The sequence below is a fragment of the Mustelus asterias genome, chromosome 13 (genome assembly GCF_964213995.1).
Source record: "Mustelus asterias chromosome 13, sMusAst1.hap1.1, whole genome shotgun sequence".
Lineage (NCBI taxonomy): Eukaryota > Metazoa > Chordata > Chondrichthyes > Carcharhiniformes > Triakidae > Mustelus > Mustelus asterias.
In genome coordinates this window covers 100,744,415-100,760,281 of record NC_135813.1, presented here as the reverse complement: position 1 = coordinate 100,760,281, position 15,867 = coordinate 100,744,415, and the positions used below count along the sequence as shown (strand labels likewise).

Sequence of the window (15,867 nt, the reverse complement as noted above, 5' to 3'; positions counted from 1 at the left end):
CTCACTTTACTCCAGGGGTCCCGAGATAGAGGGCAGAAGCAATAATCCTGGCTTTTCTAGCCTGGAGATCAATTGTGGAACTCCCACTGCCCCGTGGCCAGATCAGTACAGGCCTGGGGTCATTTTCCGTGGGAATTGCAAGTTAGCATCTCTCATTTATAAAACAGTGTCATCTAATAGTGCTGGGGTGGTGGGTGGGATAGATACACCACCAGAATAATATTAAAGTCACAGCCAGGAAAAATGAAGCCAACTGCAAATTTTGTAAGTGCTGTATTTTGGGATTTTTAAATGTTTGTATTTTGTAGGAATGAATCTGAGCTTTTCGGTAAAGCAGCAAGTGTGGTTGTTAATTTATGATTGAATTATTTGCTTTAAGAAACCCTTGGGGCAACACGGTGGCACAGTGGTTGGCACTGCTGCCTCACAGCTGGTGAGGCAACCCGGGTTCGATTCCGGCCTCAGTCACTGTCTGTGTGGAGTTTGCACATTCTCCCCGTGTCTGCGTGGGTTTCCTTCAGGTGCTCCGGTTTCCTCCCACAGTCCAAAGATGTGTGGATTAGGTGGATTGGCTATGCTAACTTGACCCTAGTGTCAGGGGATTAGCAGGGTAAATATGTGGAATAGGGCCTGGGTGGATTGTGGTCGGTGCAGACTTGATGGACCAAATGGCCTCCTTCTGTGCAGTAGGGAATCTATGATTCTATGAAATCCAATGACAAATTCGAACCTTTCCTGGACCATTGTGAGGCAGAGTGGAAAGCTGGGTTACTCCAGGAAAGCGGGAGGAAGCTTCATTGAGCCAGATATGTAGTAAGCCAATTACTTCCTGTTCCAAGTACTCTTCACAGCCACAGGAAGAGTTTCGAATGGAATCATCCATTCTTTGGCTTGGTTTGGGATCTCTGGGCCAAGGAAATCACAGGAAACCTGTTCATAATCACCTGCAAGCAGAGTACTACTGTTGAGAGTTGAAAATGAAATACTTGTAGTTGGTGAGCCCTCGATTCTACCTCAAACAGTCCACAGTGTAGCAGGTCTAACTAAAACCAGCCAGTGTCCAGGTGGCTAAAGCTCCCCCTGGAGATTTAGATCAGGTTTCTTTAGGTTTTTGCCTGTTACCCGAAGAATGCTACCGCAGACTATTAGTTGTAAAAAAAAAATTCTTGCTTATTTACAGAATAATAAGCATCTCAGTACTCTACGGCAGGTTATACGTCTGTTTCCCAAAATATGTCAGCCTCTTAATCATCATTAGTTACATCAGTATGAGGTTCTCCTGACGTTAACCCTTTACCCTACATAGACAATGCAACCGTGTGACCTCTGGTTGATCTAAAGTAGAACGTTCCAGTTGGAGCATGTTCCAACACTGATAGAATAGCTCGAAGCATAATAGTTCATACATTCACTCATATCAATTTCAAAAGAAAGATGAACTTCATATTCAAAAGTGCCAGATGTGCAGAGGCACAGTCTCAGGGTAAGGGGCTGATCATTTAGGACTAAGATGAGGAGAAATTTCTTCAAAGGATTGTGAAACGTTAGAATTCTCCACCCCAGAGTTATGGAAACTCCATCACTAACTACAGATAAGGCTGGATACAGAGATTTTTGCTCTCTCGGGAATTGTGCGGCACGGTGGCACAGCGGTTAGCGCTGCTGCCTCACAGCACTAGGTATCAGGGTTCAATTCTGGCCTTGGGTGATTGTACGGGCCCGGGTGCTCCGATTTGCTCCCACAGTCCAAATATGTTCAAGTTAGGTGGATTGACCATGCTAAATTACCCCTTATTTTCCCACGATGTGTAGGTTAGGGGGATTAGCGGGGTAAATACGTGCGGTTGCAGAGATAGGGCCTGGGTACGATACTCTGTCGGAGAGTCAGTGCTGACTTGATGGGCCAAATGGCCTCCTTCTGCACTGTAGGGCTTCTATGATTCTATGAATTAAGGGGTTATGGGGAGCAGGTGGGAAAAATCAGTCCTGGTTGTTTTGAACAACAGAGCAGGCTCGAAGGGCCATATAGTTTACGTCCGCTTCGCTCTATCTCGTGTTCTTGTACGTGTGCTGCACTTGGGAGAGATATTTGAACACCTGTCGCAGAGGCCAGAAAAAGTGGTAACCCTACACGCTCTCTCACTCGCTCCCCTCTCTCTTTTGATGTTTTAAAGGAAAGGCTCTGAATTCTATCTAAATAAAAACAAAAGGGGTCAACTTCGAAAACAAACATTCCTCCTCAATCTCAGATGAGTAACAGCATTGATTAAACACTGGCTGATTTAGTGATTGGCCACAGCCCCCCTGGACAATGCAAGCCGTGAACCATGGCAACCCTCCCACCTCCCACCTAAACCCACACACTCCGACAAATCTGCAGTGCATTCAGAGAGGCTTTGTGGAGATTGTCTTTGAGCCAAGTTAATCCATAAAGCTAATTCAATCCAAACATCAGTGACCCCACTCATCAAGGAAATCAATAGAATCAAAATTTGCATAATTTATTAACTGTCTAAGAGCTGCAATAAATTATTCATGCGAGCCTGCATCCTCTGTTTCAAAAAGAAATTAAAACTCTGGCGAGGAAAATATTGTAACAACATTTAAGTGAAATATAACAGTGTTTTGTCTTCAGACTCCTGGCTTGGAAAAATGCCAACAAAGGACTTGGAGGATTCTTCAAGCACAGAAATGGGTTTTTTCCCCCTCACAAATAAAATTGGGGAAAACTCTTCAAGGAATAAACTGGAAGGTGGTCCATGAGGTGCAATCCACAAAGAAAGTTTTTAAGAAAAAAGAGTCATAAGAAATTAAAAGTTTGTTCACGTTTCCCACAGCAAGTCCACTTGGCCGATCGCTATTCCCACTGGCTCCTGCCGACAAACCTGTGCTAATAGTTACAATCAATACACAATGCTACCAGTTGGACAGCCGCTCAATTGCCTGTCCTTGTGGAATGGCTGTTGACTCCGGACGAAACACTCGGACCAGTCAGAGTCTAGGCTGTGAACTCCAAACAGGCCCATGAGGAACCTTCAGTAAAACAAGGCTCCAAAGCATTCAGGACACAGTAAAAGCAGGTTCAAACAGGTCCTGGCTTCGAAGGATTGCAACTGCGCTTCACAGGAGTGAGATCTTCAAAGCTTTGAACTTTATTTTCATGTTTTTTTTGAAAAGCTGGTATCTGTGGCCATTATCTCTGTTTGCGAGGTTGGGGCATGCCAGAGCGATCAAAAACGTATAATTACTCTTAGCATTGTTGCTTGGAAAATGTGTTTGGGGAAGGAGAATAAACTGACTATCGCCACTTTTCCATCTCCTCTCAAGAGGCAATAGGTGATGTTTCCAGTAGGCCACATGATATGTTTCCTATGGCCCCTTGCACTCAACTCTTCGTCCTGTAGTCGCATTGACTTCCAGAACTTGTCAGCAGTATTGGTGCTTATTTAAGCGCATAGCAAAGCTCAGATAAGGAAAGGACCATTCAGCTCACTAAGCTCCATTCATGGACTGTATCTATAAACTACTCTATTGAGGACCATATCCTACCCAATTAACCTCCTGAAGGAAATCCCTCCAAAGTTTGAAGCTTAGCCTTTCCCATGATTGTACAGCTCTCGATATTCTTTACCACTTTAGCAATTTCAAGGAAATACATGAGCTTTTCGGGATCTTAAAAATAAACACGCAGGTCGGGCACAACCACTGATATTGGGGAAACAGCAACCAATGCTGAATTGACTTTGGTTTGCGTCTGTTGTCCAACCTCAGGGTGTGTGAGGTGGAATTGTCATGCGGGGTGAAGTAGGAAAATTGGAGGGACAGTCATCATACAAATTACCATAAGGCATCGGAGCAGAATTAAGCCATTCAGCCCATCGACTCATCCGCCATTCAATGCCTGATCTGATATGACAATCCTCAACTCCGCTTGCCCGCCTTCTCCCATTATCCTCGATTACCTTACTGATTAAGAATCGGTATTTTTTCTTGAGTATTTGCTTGCTGGCAGTCCTCAAATCCCTCTTCAAACACCATTGACAGATTCACTTATGTGCTCCTTTTTTTCCTGCAGGGACTCTCAAACGCTCTTTTCAAGTGGAAGGGGCAGCACAGTGGCACAGTCGTTAGCACTGCTGCCTCACAGCGCCGGGGACCCGGGTTCGATTCCCAGCTTGGGTCACTGTCTGTGTGGAGCTTACACGTTCTCCCCATGTCTGCGTGGGTTTCCTCCGGTTTCCTCCCACAGTCCGAAAGAGGTGCTGGTTACGTGCATTGGCCGTGCTAAATTCTCCCTCAGTGTTCCCGAACAGGCGCCGGAGTGTGGCGACTAGGGGATTTTCACAGTAACCTCATTGCAGTGTTAATGTAAGTCTACTTGTGATACTAGTAAATAAGCTTTAAAACTTTTTAGTTAGATGTATTGCCAGGGTGCATTTTTGGCTTTGCACGACAGAGTGTGAATGCGATAAAGAGAAAGAGAAGAAAAAGAATGAGCAAAGCTTACAGAGAAGTAAAATTAGCCCTCTGAAAAATAAATAAAACAAACCTAGTTGACAGCTGGCAGTAATGTGCCTGAACTCTAAACAGATAGTTTCACCACCCCAGAGCCTCACGTCAGCTGAACCTCTCCACCCCATTGAGAATGTCCTTCAAGCCGCGGTTGTTTGTTTATTTTTACAAGCTGCACAAAGACCGTGGCTCGAGACGGCACGGGGTTCAGAAGGCTGCATGACAGTGTGTGGGACACAAACACAAAATGAAATGCTGTTCAGCTCCTCGCCCGAGTTGCATGTATTCAATTTAATTAGCAGAAGTGGAGTCACCAAGAGACATTCCTCATCTTCACTAACTAGCCACACTGGGGCCATTTCAGGCAAAGCTGCGGTTAATTCTGACACAGGCCATCTGTAAAAATCACTTTCCCAAGCCATAAGGCTGCTTAATTTGTGTTTTAAGTGGTACGGTATTAAAGAATTTAAATAGAGTGCTCAGGGTTAAACACTGACCATTCTTACATGAACTTGCTGAACATTTGACAAGTCAAATCTCTCCATCCCCGATTGCGAAACAGCTCAATATTACTGCACTGTATGTTAATGGCACCAAACTGTAACCAGGAGAATATACACTTCCAACCTCGTTAAGCAGAGCATCAATATTCTCATACGTCAACAGCAGCTCGCTTTCTGAAGCATCCTGGCGCATTTCCGATTCATACAACCTGCACGATTCAGTAAAAATCCAATGCGGGTTCCAGACACACTATACCACCAGGTCGGTCTGTCTCAGTTGCTCGCAGTCTGGCCTCTTGGTCAGAAGGTTGCAGCTTCCACTTACTTGCCTCAGAAATCTTGCTTGAGGGAGGGAGAGCTCTGTGGGCGGCGCAGTGGCACAGTGGTTAGCACTGCCGCCTCACAGCGTCAGGGACATGGGTTCAATTCCGGCCTCGGGTCACTGTCTGTGTGGAGTTTGCGCGTTCTCCCCGTGTCTCCCCGGGTGCTCCGGCTTCCTTCCACAGTCCAAAGATATGCAAGTTAGGTTGATTGGCCAGGCTAAATTGACCCTCATGTCGGGGGGACTAGCAGGGTAAGTGTGTGGGGTTACGGGAATAGGGTGGGAACATGGTCAGTACAGACTCAATGGGCCGAATGGCTTTCTTCTGTGCTGTAGGGATTCTATGATTCTGATATCAAAGCTTCCTTTTCTGGAGCTGTAAGGTTCTGTCACTTGTCCTGGTCATTCGGATGGATTTTGCAGATTTCATGAGACAATTTGAAGATGAACTTGCCAGTCAATACCCTAAAACAAGGTTTGGAACATTGTGTGCAGTTCTGGTCACCTCACTATAAGAAGGATGTGGAAGCGCTGGAAAGAGTGCAGAGGAGATTTACCAGGATGCTGCCTGGTTTGGAGGGTAGGTCTTATGAGGAAAGGTTGAGGGAGCTAGGGCTGTTCTCCCTGGAGCGGAGGAGGCTGAGGGGAGACTTAATAGAGGTTTATAAAATGATGAAGGGGATAGATAGAGTGAACGTTCAAAGACTATTTCCTCGGGTGGATGGAGCTATTACAAGGGGGCATAACTATAGGGTTCATGGTGGGAGATACAGGAAGGATATCAGAGGTAGGTTCTTTACGCAGAGAGTGGTTGGGGTGTGGAATGGACTGCCTGCAGTGATAGTGGAGTCAGACACTTTCGGAACATTTAGCGGTTATTGGATAGGCACATGGAGCACACCAGGATGATAGGGAGTGGGATAGCTTGATCTTGGTTTCAGATAAAGCTCGGCACAACATCGTGGGCCGAAGGGCCTGTTCTGTGCTGTACTGTTCTATGTTCTAAAACAAGGTTTACTGCTCATTCATAGAGTCATAGAATCCCTACAGTGCAGAAGAAGCCATTCGGCCCATCGCGTCTACACTGACTCTCTGACAAAGTATCTTACCCAGGTTCTCTTCCCCACCTTATCCTCATAACCCTGCACATTTACCACAGCTAATCCCTCTAACGTACACATCTTGGGACACTAAGGGGCAATTTAGCATGGTCAATCCACCTAACCTGCACATCTTTGGACTGTGGGAGGAAACCGGGGCACCCAAAGGAAGCCCACTCAGACACGGGGCAAACGTGTAAACTCCACACAGGCAGTCACCCAAGGCCGGGATTGAACTCGGGTCCCTGGAGCTGTGAGGTCACAGTGCTAACCACTGTGCCACCGTGCCACTCATTCACCTCAGTACATTCTGTGGAATCTGACCTTTAACAGTATGCTCCGCATTAAAAGCAACTTGTTGTATGGGAAGGATATATGTGCAACTGAGATAGTGTTAATTCTGACAAAAGGTGGGAAGTGGTGCTCCACAACCATTTATACAAGCAATTTGTACAATCAATGGGAGAACTTCTGGATGACAATTTGTGCACTCCAGTTAAAACAGAGAATGCAAACAAGTATAGAAAGACATTAATAGTTGCAGAATGGACACACAATAGGCAAATGAACTTCAATATTGATAAGTGTGAGGTGAAAGCTTTTGAAATAAAGGAAGGAGGCTCCATATTGTTGGGGTAATAAGTTAATGCTGGAGTATGGCGGTCAGGTGTTACTGATTCATAAATTGGTAAAAGTAACAACACAGGTTAAAAACATCATTAAAAAGCAAACAACGCACTCGAATTCATTTCTAGAGGGATAGAGTTGAAAATCAGAGGAGTTATGTTGAAATTAGATCGAAGTTTGTTTACTCTACATTTTAAGTGCTATGAACGCTTCTGGTCTCCATATTATGAAAAATAAAGAGGAAAGCATAAACAAACCCTTTTCCCTGGAAAAGAGAACACAAAGCCTTCCAGAGGTCTTTCAATTTATGAAAGGGTTTGTTATGGTAGACATGGAGGCTGTGACTTTCCACTCCGGGTCTAAGTCCCGTGGCGGGGGCGGGAAGCGAGAGTATTTGCCACTGCAGAGCTCAGCAGGAAATCACATCGAATCATGCAATACTGGGCTCATGAACTATGCAGCCAGGAGTTTCTCAATGTTTTACACAAGGATGTCACATGTCCCGCCGTCATATCTGGCTGCCATATTTAAAAGGCGCCCAGACAACTGTAGCTCGAGAATCCATGTGATGATATATGTGCTCCATACCCCTTAGTGTTGCACATGACTTTCCAGGGTCCATGGTCACTCCATCTCCTTCACTCTTTGCAAGCTGCCCCAAGTCTTTATTCAGTCCTGATATAACCATACCACATTGATCTGGACATGCTCTGGACCGGTGTGAAATCATATCCACAAGGGGGACTATTGGACAGCGAGGGAAAATTTCACTTGAAGTTCAAAAGGATTTCCTGATGGTCTCTGGAGGGAATGGCAACCTGCCATTATTCCCACCATGATAATCGAGGTCGCAAGTTCCTGGCATCAAACTGATTTTGCAGTTCTCACAAGACTGCCCGCCCCTACCACCAAGTGGGGGGGGGGGGGGGGGGGGTGATTGGCTCCATCTGTGAGGGAGATGGGGCCATAGATAGAAGACAACCCAGAATAAATCCAATAGGGAATTCATGAGTAATTTCTTCATCCAGAAAGTGGTTGGACAATGTGAAAAATAAATCAGTTACCATCATTCTGTTGGACAGGTATGAATTGATTTTCTGGAATTCACGACATATCTCAGGGCTGCTCCTTGATGTCCGCCTCCCGACTTCTGATTCTGCCATTAAATGCCACAATTAACAAGGTTGTACATTAGAAAGAGATAAGAAAGATTATTTTGTCAGCTTCACTTCATATATCCAAAATAAAAGACTTAGAGTGTGACGCTATAGTTAAGAAAGCCCACCAATGCCTCTACTTTCTCAGGAGACTAAGGAAATTTGGCATGTCCGTTACAACTCTCACTACGGATGCACCCTAGAAAGCATTCTTTCTGGTTGTATTACAGCTTGGTATGCCTCCTGCTCTGTCCAAGTTCACAAGAAACTATAAAGGGTCATGAATGAAGCCCAGTCCATCACTCAAATCAGCCTCCCATCCATTGACACTGTTTACACTTCCGCTGCCTCAGAAAAGCAGCCAGCATAATCAAGAACCCCACGCGCCCTGGACATTCTCTCTTCCACCTTCTTCCATCAGGAAAACGATACAAAAGTCGAAGACCACGTACTAACCAACTCAAGAACAGCTTCTTCCCCGCTGCCAACAGACTTTTGAATGGACTTACCTCGCATTAAGTTGATCTTTCTCAACACCCTAGCTATGACTGTAACACTACATTCTGCACTCTCTTCTTTCCTTCCCTATGAACGGTATGCTTTGGGTCTCTAGAGTCTTGACAACTTAAGAGTCATTAGAGAGGCAGACAAAATGATCCCCCGGTGAGGCCATCATGTCTGGTTCTGCTGGTGGAGACCATCCATGATTCTCATCAGGGCGAACCTCGACTGGCGAGGTAGTTGACACAAGTGAGCCTTGACAAGAGCGTCTGGGACTTGTTAATGACACGCCAAGCATGTCATTAATATTGAAATTGACTTTGCCGATTTCACCAGCAAAACGATGGAGGGAGGCGCGAAACTAGATACATTCCTCATTTCTCGCCTCCTGCCCGATCCTACCACCTCACCTCCCTGAAGGTCAGGCGGGGTGAGGTCGTAAAATCACACCCTTAAATTTCCCATCATTTGTTCTGCCTCTCTAATGACTGTTAAGTTTTTGCCTCCCCTATTCAGAAGCCAGTTCAGAGCTTTGATTACTCTGTGTGATAAAATTACTTCTTGGCTTCTTCCAGCTATTTATTTCCTTAGTTTCTGCATTGGTTTCCTTATACTATTAACCTGGCATCCTTTGAAGTAATGCTCCAAAATTACTTTACCTTTGGTTTTAATATTTTGTTTAATTCCGTAAGGTCCACTGTCAAATTTCACCTTCCAAAGATAAACAGCAAGTCTTACCTCATAACTCAGATGCTAGTGTCTCCTGAATCTTCCCTGTGCTGTCTCCAAGACTTGGCTGTTCCCTTTATATCCTGGTAATCAAAGTTGAACCGAATAGTCAGAAATAAAACAACAACTTGCTTTTATATAGCACCTTGACTGTAGATAAAGTTTACTTTACTGTAAATAAAAATCCCAAGTTTTTCGCAGAGCTATAATCAGACAAGAAATGGGTACCAAGACAAAAAAAAGTGACTAAAAGTAAGGCAACTAAAAGTTCTTTAAGAAACAAGATGGAAGCGGAAAGGTAGGAATGTTTAACAGAGTGTTTTACAGCATGAGGTCTAACTGGCTGAAGGTGTGGCTACCAATGGTAGGTTGAATGGATGGGGAATCTGCCAGAGGTCAGAGTTGGAGGGGTTGTAGAGCTGGAGGAGGTTACAGTGATAGAGTAGGGCAAAATCATGAAGGAATTTAACACAAGGGTGAAGATTTCAGATTGGAGGCAATAGGCCAGCAAAGAAAGGAGTGATAGTTGATAGTGCACCCTTAGTGCGGAATAGGATACAGACAGCAGCGTTCTCATGGAGCTGAAATTTACAGAACTTAGAGGATGGGAGGAGGGCCAGGAAAGCATTTTAGACACGGATAGGTGTTTCAGTAACAAATTGATTGCAACAGTGGTGGAGGCGGGGATGCTATATAGTCATTAGGTCATGGAGATTATACAGGACAGAAGCTAAACCCCGGGTCAGTTTGAATGCTGACATTCTAAATGGCTGGGGAAGCTGATGGTATCTGTGTCAAGAAGTTATTTGACAAGTTATTGGAGGAAAAGTTGGAGAGAGAAGGAGACAAAGATTCGAAGAGCTCACTGGTATTAGTGAAAGTAGAGGTAATATTTGCTTTCCATCAAGCTTTTGGAGTATGGGTTGGCTGTGGAGTAGGAGATTGAGGTCCAATGTGGTCCAACTAGATTCAATGATGAATGGCTAAACAAGTGAAGCACCAAATTATTGAAGTCTGTGCCACTTGTATTTAAAGGGATGAAAATGGGAGCCATATCAGGAAGATCAACTGGGAACAGGAACAATAAGAGTTTCAACTGGGAACCAGGACACCAAGATGAAAGTGAGGGAATGGTTGAATGGATCAACAGCTAGATAAGCGCCATAGCGTCCGAAAGGTTAGGCAACTGGAAGATTGAACATGCAGTTATAAGTGAGAGTTTAGAGGTATACACAGAGAGAAGGAGGGCTGAAAGGGATTAGGGGGTTGCAGGTGATGGAGATACACAGAAGTGGTGAGCGATGACCATGACTTGGATGAAGTCCAATGGCATCAGTAAAGTATGAGATGGCAAATTGAAGGGAATAGCCATCATGAAGGAGTTTATATGAAGTGAGAGTTTCACGATCTCAAATGAAAAAGGGCAAGATGAATTGAGATGAAGATTGAAGTCATCAAGGATGAGGAATCACAGGGTGCAGATGCTGAAGAAGGAACCGAGTGGGGTTATCGTGAGCTGAAATTCTGGGTGGGCTTACGGTGTGTAGTAGGAACAAAGATTTTAGGAGAGAGGGAACAAGGTGCAGCGAGGAGACAGTATCAGAACACTGAGCAAGATGTGATTATCTGTACTGTACTTGGTCTGCCACTCATTTTTCCTTGGCTGCTTCATCCAGATCAACAGTCCTTCCCAGTTTTGTGTTATCTGCCAATTAGCAATCTGGGTAACGTCTCCACAAGTCTGCATGTGACAAGAAGAGTGATGTTACAAAGGGAATGCCACAAACATACATAACAAGGAGTGAGAATAGTACTGGATAATAATGTACATTGTGAAATACATTTTCCCTCATGCTTAACCATATAGAAATCTAAAGCCTCTATGTTTCTCCAGCTACTGCTCATGTAAAGAAATCTCACTCACACAGAGACAATTATTTGCATCAACCTTTGCCCTTCAGATGAATTCCTCCCATACCTCTCAACTTGCAATGCGTTGAAAGAGTCAGAGTCAGGTCAGCCCCTGGGGCAGCAATGCCATTCTCTGAAAGAACCAGCTGATTTTCCTAGCTTGGTAGGTTTGCACGGCACCAGTCCTCTCAGTCATTTGAGAAGCACGATTCAATATTGTGCTGAAATTGGCCATTGTTCGACTGATTGTGAGATTTCCTAATTTGTTTTCAAAATAGGAAAGGCAAGTGTTCTGAGGCAATAGATGGACACCTCAGCCTGCATACTGGAGCAAGGGGAAAGCAAATCCTAACTTCTTAAAGAGAAATATATTTGACCCTGGGGCAAGTTAAGCATTAATTAAAGTGGCTATTATGAACTGCTGGCCACTGAACAGGATTAGGGTTACTCATTTTATAATTGTACAGTGTTGCTAATTATTCAGCATGGTCAGGATTATGAACCATAACTGTATAGAATTCTTTATTCAGCAGGGTATTTCTCACTTTCTACAAAATGTACAAACTTGCTTATTTAACAGAGTAAGGTCTGCTGATATTTGCTATTTAGGGGCGGCACAGTGGTTAGCACTGCTGCCTCACAGCACCAGGGATCTGGGTTCAATTCCGGCCTTGGGTCACTGTCTGTGTAGAGCTTGCACCTTCTCCCCGTGCCAGAGTGGGTTTCCTCTGGGTGCCCCGGTTTCCCCCCACAGTCCAAAGGTGTACAGGTTAGGTTAATTGGTCATGCTAAATTGACCCCAGAGTCAGGGGATTAGCAGGGTCAATATGTGGGGGTTACGAGAATAGGGCCTGGTGGCATTGTGGTCGGTGCAGAATCGATAGACCAAATGGCCTCCTTCTGTACTCTAGGGATTCTATGATTCTGATTGTAGCGGTTCAGCAGGGTAAGGATTGCTCACTGTTTGTTGAACAGGGTAAGGATTGCTCACTGTGTATCTGTACAGAGTTGTATGTTCAGCAGGGTAAGGATTCCAGACTGTGTATCTGTACAGAGTTGTTTATTCAGCTGGGTAAGGATTGTTCACTGTGTATCTGTACAGAGTTGTTTATTCAGCAGGGTAAGGATTGTTCACTGTGTATCTGTACAGAATTGTTTATTCAGCAGGGTAAGGATTGCTCACTGTGTATCTCTACAGAATTGTTTATTCAGCAGGGTAAGGATTGCTCACTGTGTATCTGTACAGAATTGTTTATTCAGCAGGGTAAGGATTGTTCACTGTGTATCTGTCCAGAGTTGTTTATTCAGCAGGGTAAGGATTGTTCACTGTGTATCTGTACAGAATTGTTTATTCAGCAGGGTAAGGATTGTTCACTGTGTATCTGTACAGAATTGTTTATTCAGCAGGGTAAGGATTGTTCACTGTGTATCTGTACAGAGTTGTTTATTCAGCAGGGTAAGGATTGTTCACTGTGTAACTGTACAGAGTTGTTTATTCAGCAGGGTAAGGATTGTTCACTGTGTAACTGTACAGAGTTGTTTATTCAGCAGGGTAAGGATTGTTCACTGTGTATTTGTACAGAGTTGTTTATTCAGCAGGGTAAGGATTGTTCACTGTGTATCTGTACAGAGTTGTTTATTCAGCAGGGTAAGGATTGTTCACTGTGTATCTGTACAGAATTGTTTATTCAGCAGGGTAAGGATTGTTCACTGTGTATCTGTCCAGAGTTGTTTATTCAGCAGGGTAAGGATTGTTCACTGTGTATCTGTACAGAGTTGTTTATTCAGCAGGGTAAGGATTGTTCACTGTGTATCTGTACAGAATTGTTTATTCAGCAGGGTAAGGATTGTTCACTGTGTATCTGTACAGAGTTGTTTATTCAGCAGGGTAAGGATTGTTCACTGTGTAACTGTACAGAGTTGTTTATTCAGCAGGGTAAGGATTGTTCACTGTGTATTTGTACAGAGTTGTTTATTCAGCAGGGTAAGGATTGTTCACTGTGTATCTGTACAGAATTGTTTATTCAGCAGGGTAAGGATTGTTCACTGTGTATCTGTACAGAGTTGTTTATTCAGCAGGGTAAGGATTGCTCACTGTGTATCTGTACAGAGTTGTTTATTCAGCAGGGTAAGGATTGTTCACTGTGTATCTGTACAGAATTGTTTATTCAACAGGGTAAGGATTGTTCACTGTGTATCTGTCCAGAATTGTTTATTCAGCAGGGTAAGGATTGTTCACTGTGTATCTGTCCAGAATTGTTTATTCAGCAGGGTAAGGATTGTTCACTGTGTATCTGTACAGAATTGTTTATTCAGCAGGGTAAGGATTGTTCACTGTGTAACTGTAGAGTGTTGTTTGTTGAACAGGGTAAGGATTGTTCACTATGTATCTGTACAGAATTGTTTATTCAGCAGGGTAAGGATTGTTCACTGTGTAACTGTAGAGTGTTGTTTGTTGAACAGGGTAACGGTTGCTCACTGTGTAACTGTACAGACTTTGTGTTTATTTAACAGGGTAAGGGTTACTCCGTGCAGCTGTACAGAGTTGTTTATTCAGCAGGGTAAGGATTGCTCACTGCGTAAATGTACAGACTTTGTGTTTATTTAACAGGGTAAGGGTTTACTCACAGTGTAACTGTATAGAGTTTGTGTTTCTTTAACAGGGTAAGGTTTTACTCACAGTGTAACTGTACAGAGTTATTTATTTGGCAGGGTAAGGGTTACTCACTCTCTAGTTGTACCGAGTTGCAGTTTCTTGTATCTGGTAATTCTTGGTCATTTCCGGGAGGCGATTAGTTGCATTCTGCACCATTAACCAATATTTGAGCCGCAGGCCAGGACTTGTGGGCTGGTGAAGTGTCTTCACCATCATGGAATAATTCTATCATTTCCCGAGGCCATGGTACAGGCTAATTGGACCTCCCCAGCAATCACACTGCAAATATTGATATCCTTCTTGTATCTAGGCAAAGCTATCTGCTCGCACTAACACACCCAGACCACAATAACTAGGCAGGCACAGATAATCTAGGAATTTTACACTCTAGATACAAGTAATTTATAAATGATTATGAACCATAACGAGTCCTCTTCATTGGGCAATGTTGCTGAGTCATGCAGACTAGTCTGTCATGTGCAAGCTGATCTCCAAACAGGGCAGGGATACAATTAGTACAGCTGACCTCAGCTTCCCTGAGCTGGAGAAGAGAAAATTTGATTAGAATTTGGCTCCCTGATGGTGATCCAGGGACACCTACAAGGAGATGTCAAGGTGAGAACACAATCACTTCCCCTGTGATGACCCACTGCAGTAGAAGGGCGGGGGGGGGGGGGGGGGGAAGAATCTGTTTTCCCCACCTATGGGCCCTAATAGACATCAGGGGCTTTGAGGCTTAATGTTACCTTTGCTCAGTGGTAACGTTCTGAGTTAGAAGGTCAAGCGTTAGGTACCATTCCAGGACTTGAGCCCATAATCTAGGCTGACACTTGTGAGTGGAGCACTGAGGGAGCGGTGCATCATCACAGTGCTTAAACAAGGTTAACACAAGGCTCTGTCAGCCTGACTCAGGGAAATGCAAAGGGTTCCATGATGCAATTCAAAAACAAGCTGGAGGGTTCAACCAAGCACCTGACCAATGTTCAACCCATAACCAATGCCACCAATATAGATTGTTAACTGGTTATTTCCCTCACTGCTGCTTGTCGGAGTGTTCAAAGTAGAAATTTACGACCATGCTTGCCTACATAACAGCAGTGAGCACACTTCAAGCGTATCTGAGTGGCAGTGAAGCACTTTGGGACATCCTGATGCAAATGCAAAATCTTTCTTCTTGTTTGATCAGTTTGGCATGGTGATTAGCACTGGTGCCTCAAAGCACCAGGGACCTGGGTTCAATTCCCAGCTTGGGTCTCTGTCTGTGTGGAGTTTGCACATTCTCTTCGTGTCTGCATGGGTTTCCTTCGGGTGCTCCGGTTTCCTCCCACAGTCCAAAGATGTGCAGTTAGGTTGATTATTCATATTAAATTGCCATTTAGGGTCAGGGGACTAGCAGGGTAAATATGTGGGGTTGCGGGGATAGGGGCTGTGTGGGATTGTTGTCGGTGCAGACTCAATGGGCCGAATGGCCTCCCTCTGCACTGTAGGGATTCTATTCTATTTCTATTAATAGTAAGCTGATCATTAGCCAGAGGAGAAAACTGGCTAAACTTCCAAGTAACTACCAATGCTTGGCATGTTGTGAATTCTTTTGCTGCTTGTCTACTGCACTTGTCTCCTTACCCTACAGACTCCCCTTGTTGCAGTTTGAATCAGGATTATCATAAAAATCATCAGAACCAACACCAATCTTGCCAGTTTAATCACAATGGGGCAGCTCGGTAGCACAGTGGTTAGCACTGCTGTCTCACAGCACCAGAGACCCGGGTTTGATTCCCGGCTTGGGTCACTGTCTATGTGGAGTCTACACGTTCTTCCCGTGTCCGCATGGGTTTCCTCCGGGTGCTCC

General features: G+C 44.4%; 1 long non-coding RNA gene across 1 annotated transcript; it reads right to left on the bottom strand.

The window, feature by feature from the left end:
• Window positions 1-8,190: 8,190 nt before the first annotated feature.
• Window positions 8,191-14,549, bottom strand: LOC144503172 (uncharacterized). Its single transcript, XR_013499422.1, has 4 exons — window positions 14,439-14,549; window positions 11,089-11,192; window positions 9,461-9,534; window positions 8,191-8,220 (listed from the first exon to the last, which is right to left on the bottom strand). It is a non-coding gene; the product is annotated as an uncharacterized LOC144503172 (long non-coding RNA).
• Window positions 14,550-15,867: the final 1,318 nt, after the last annotated feature.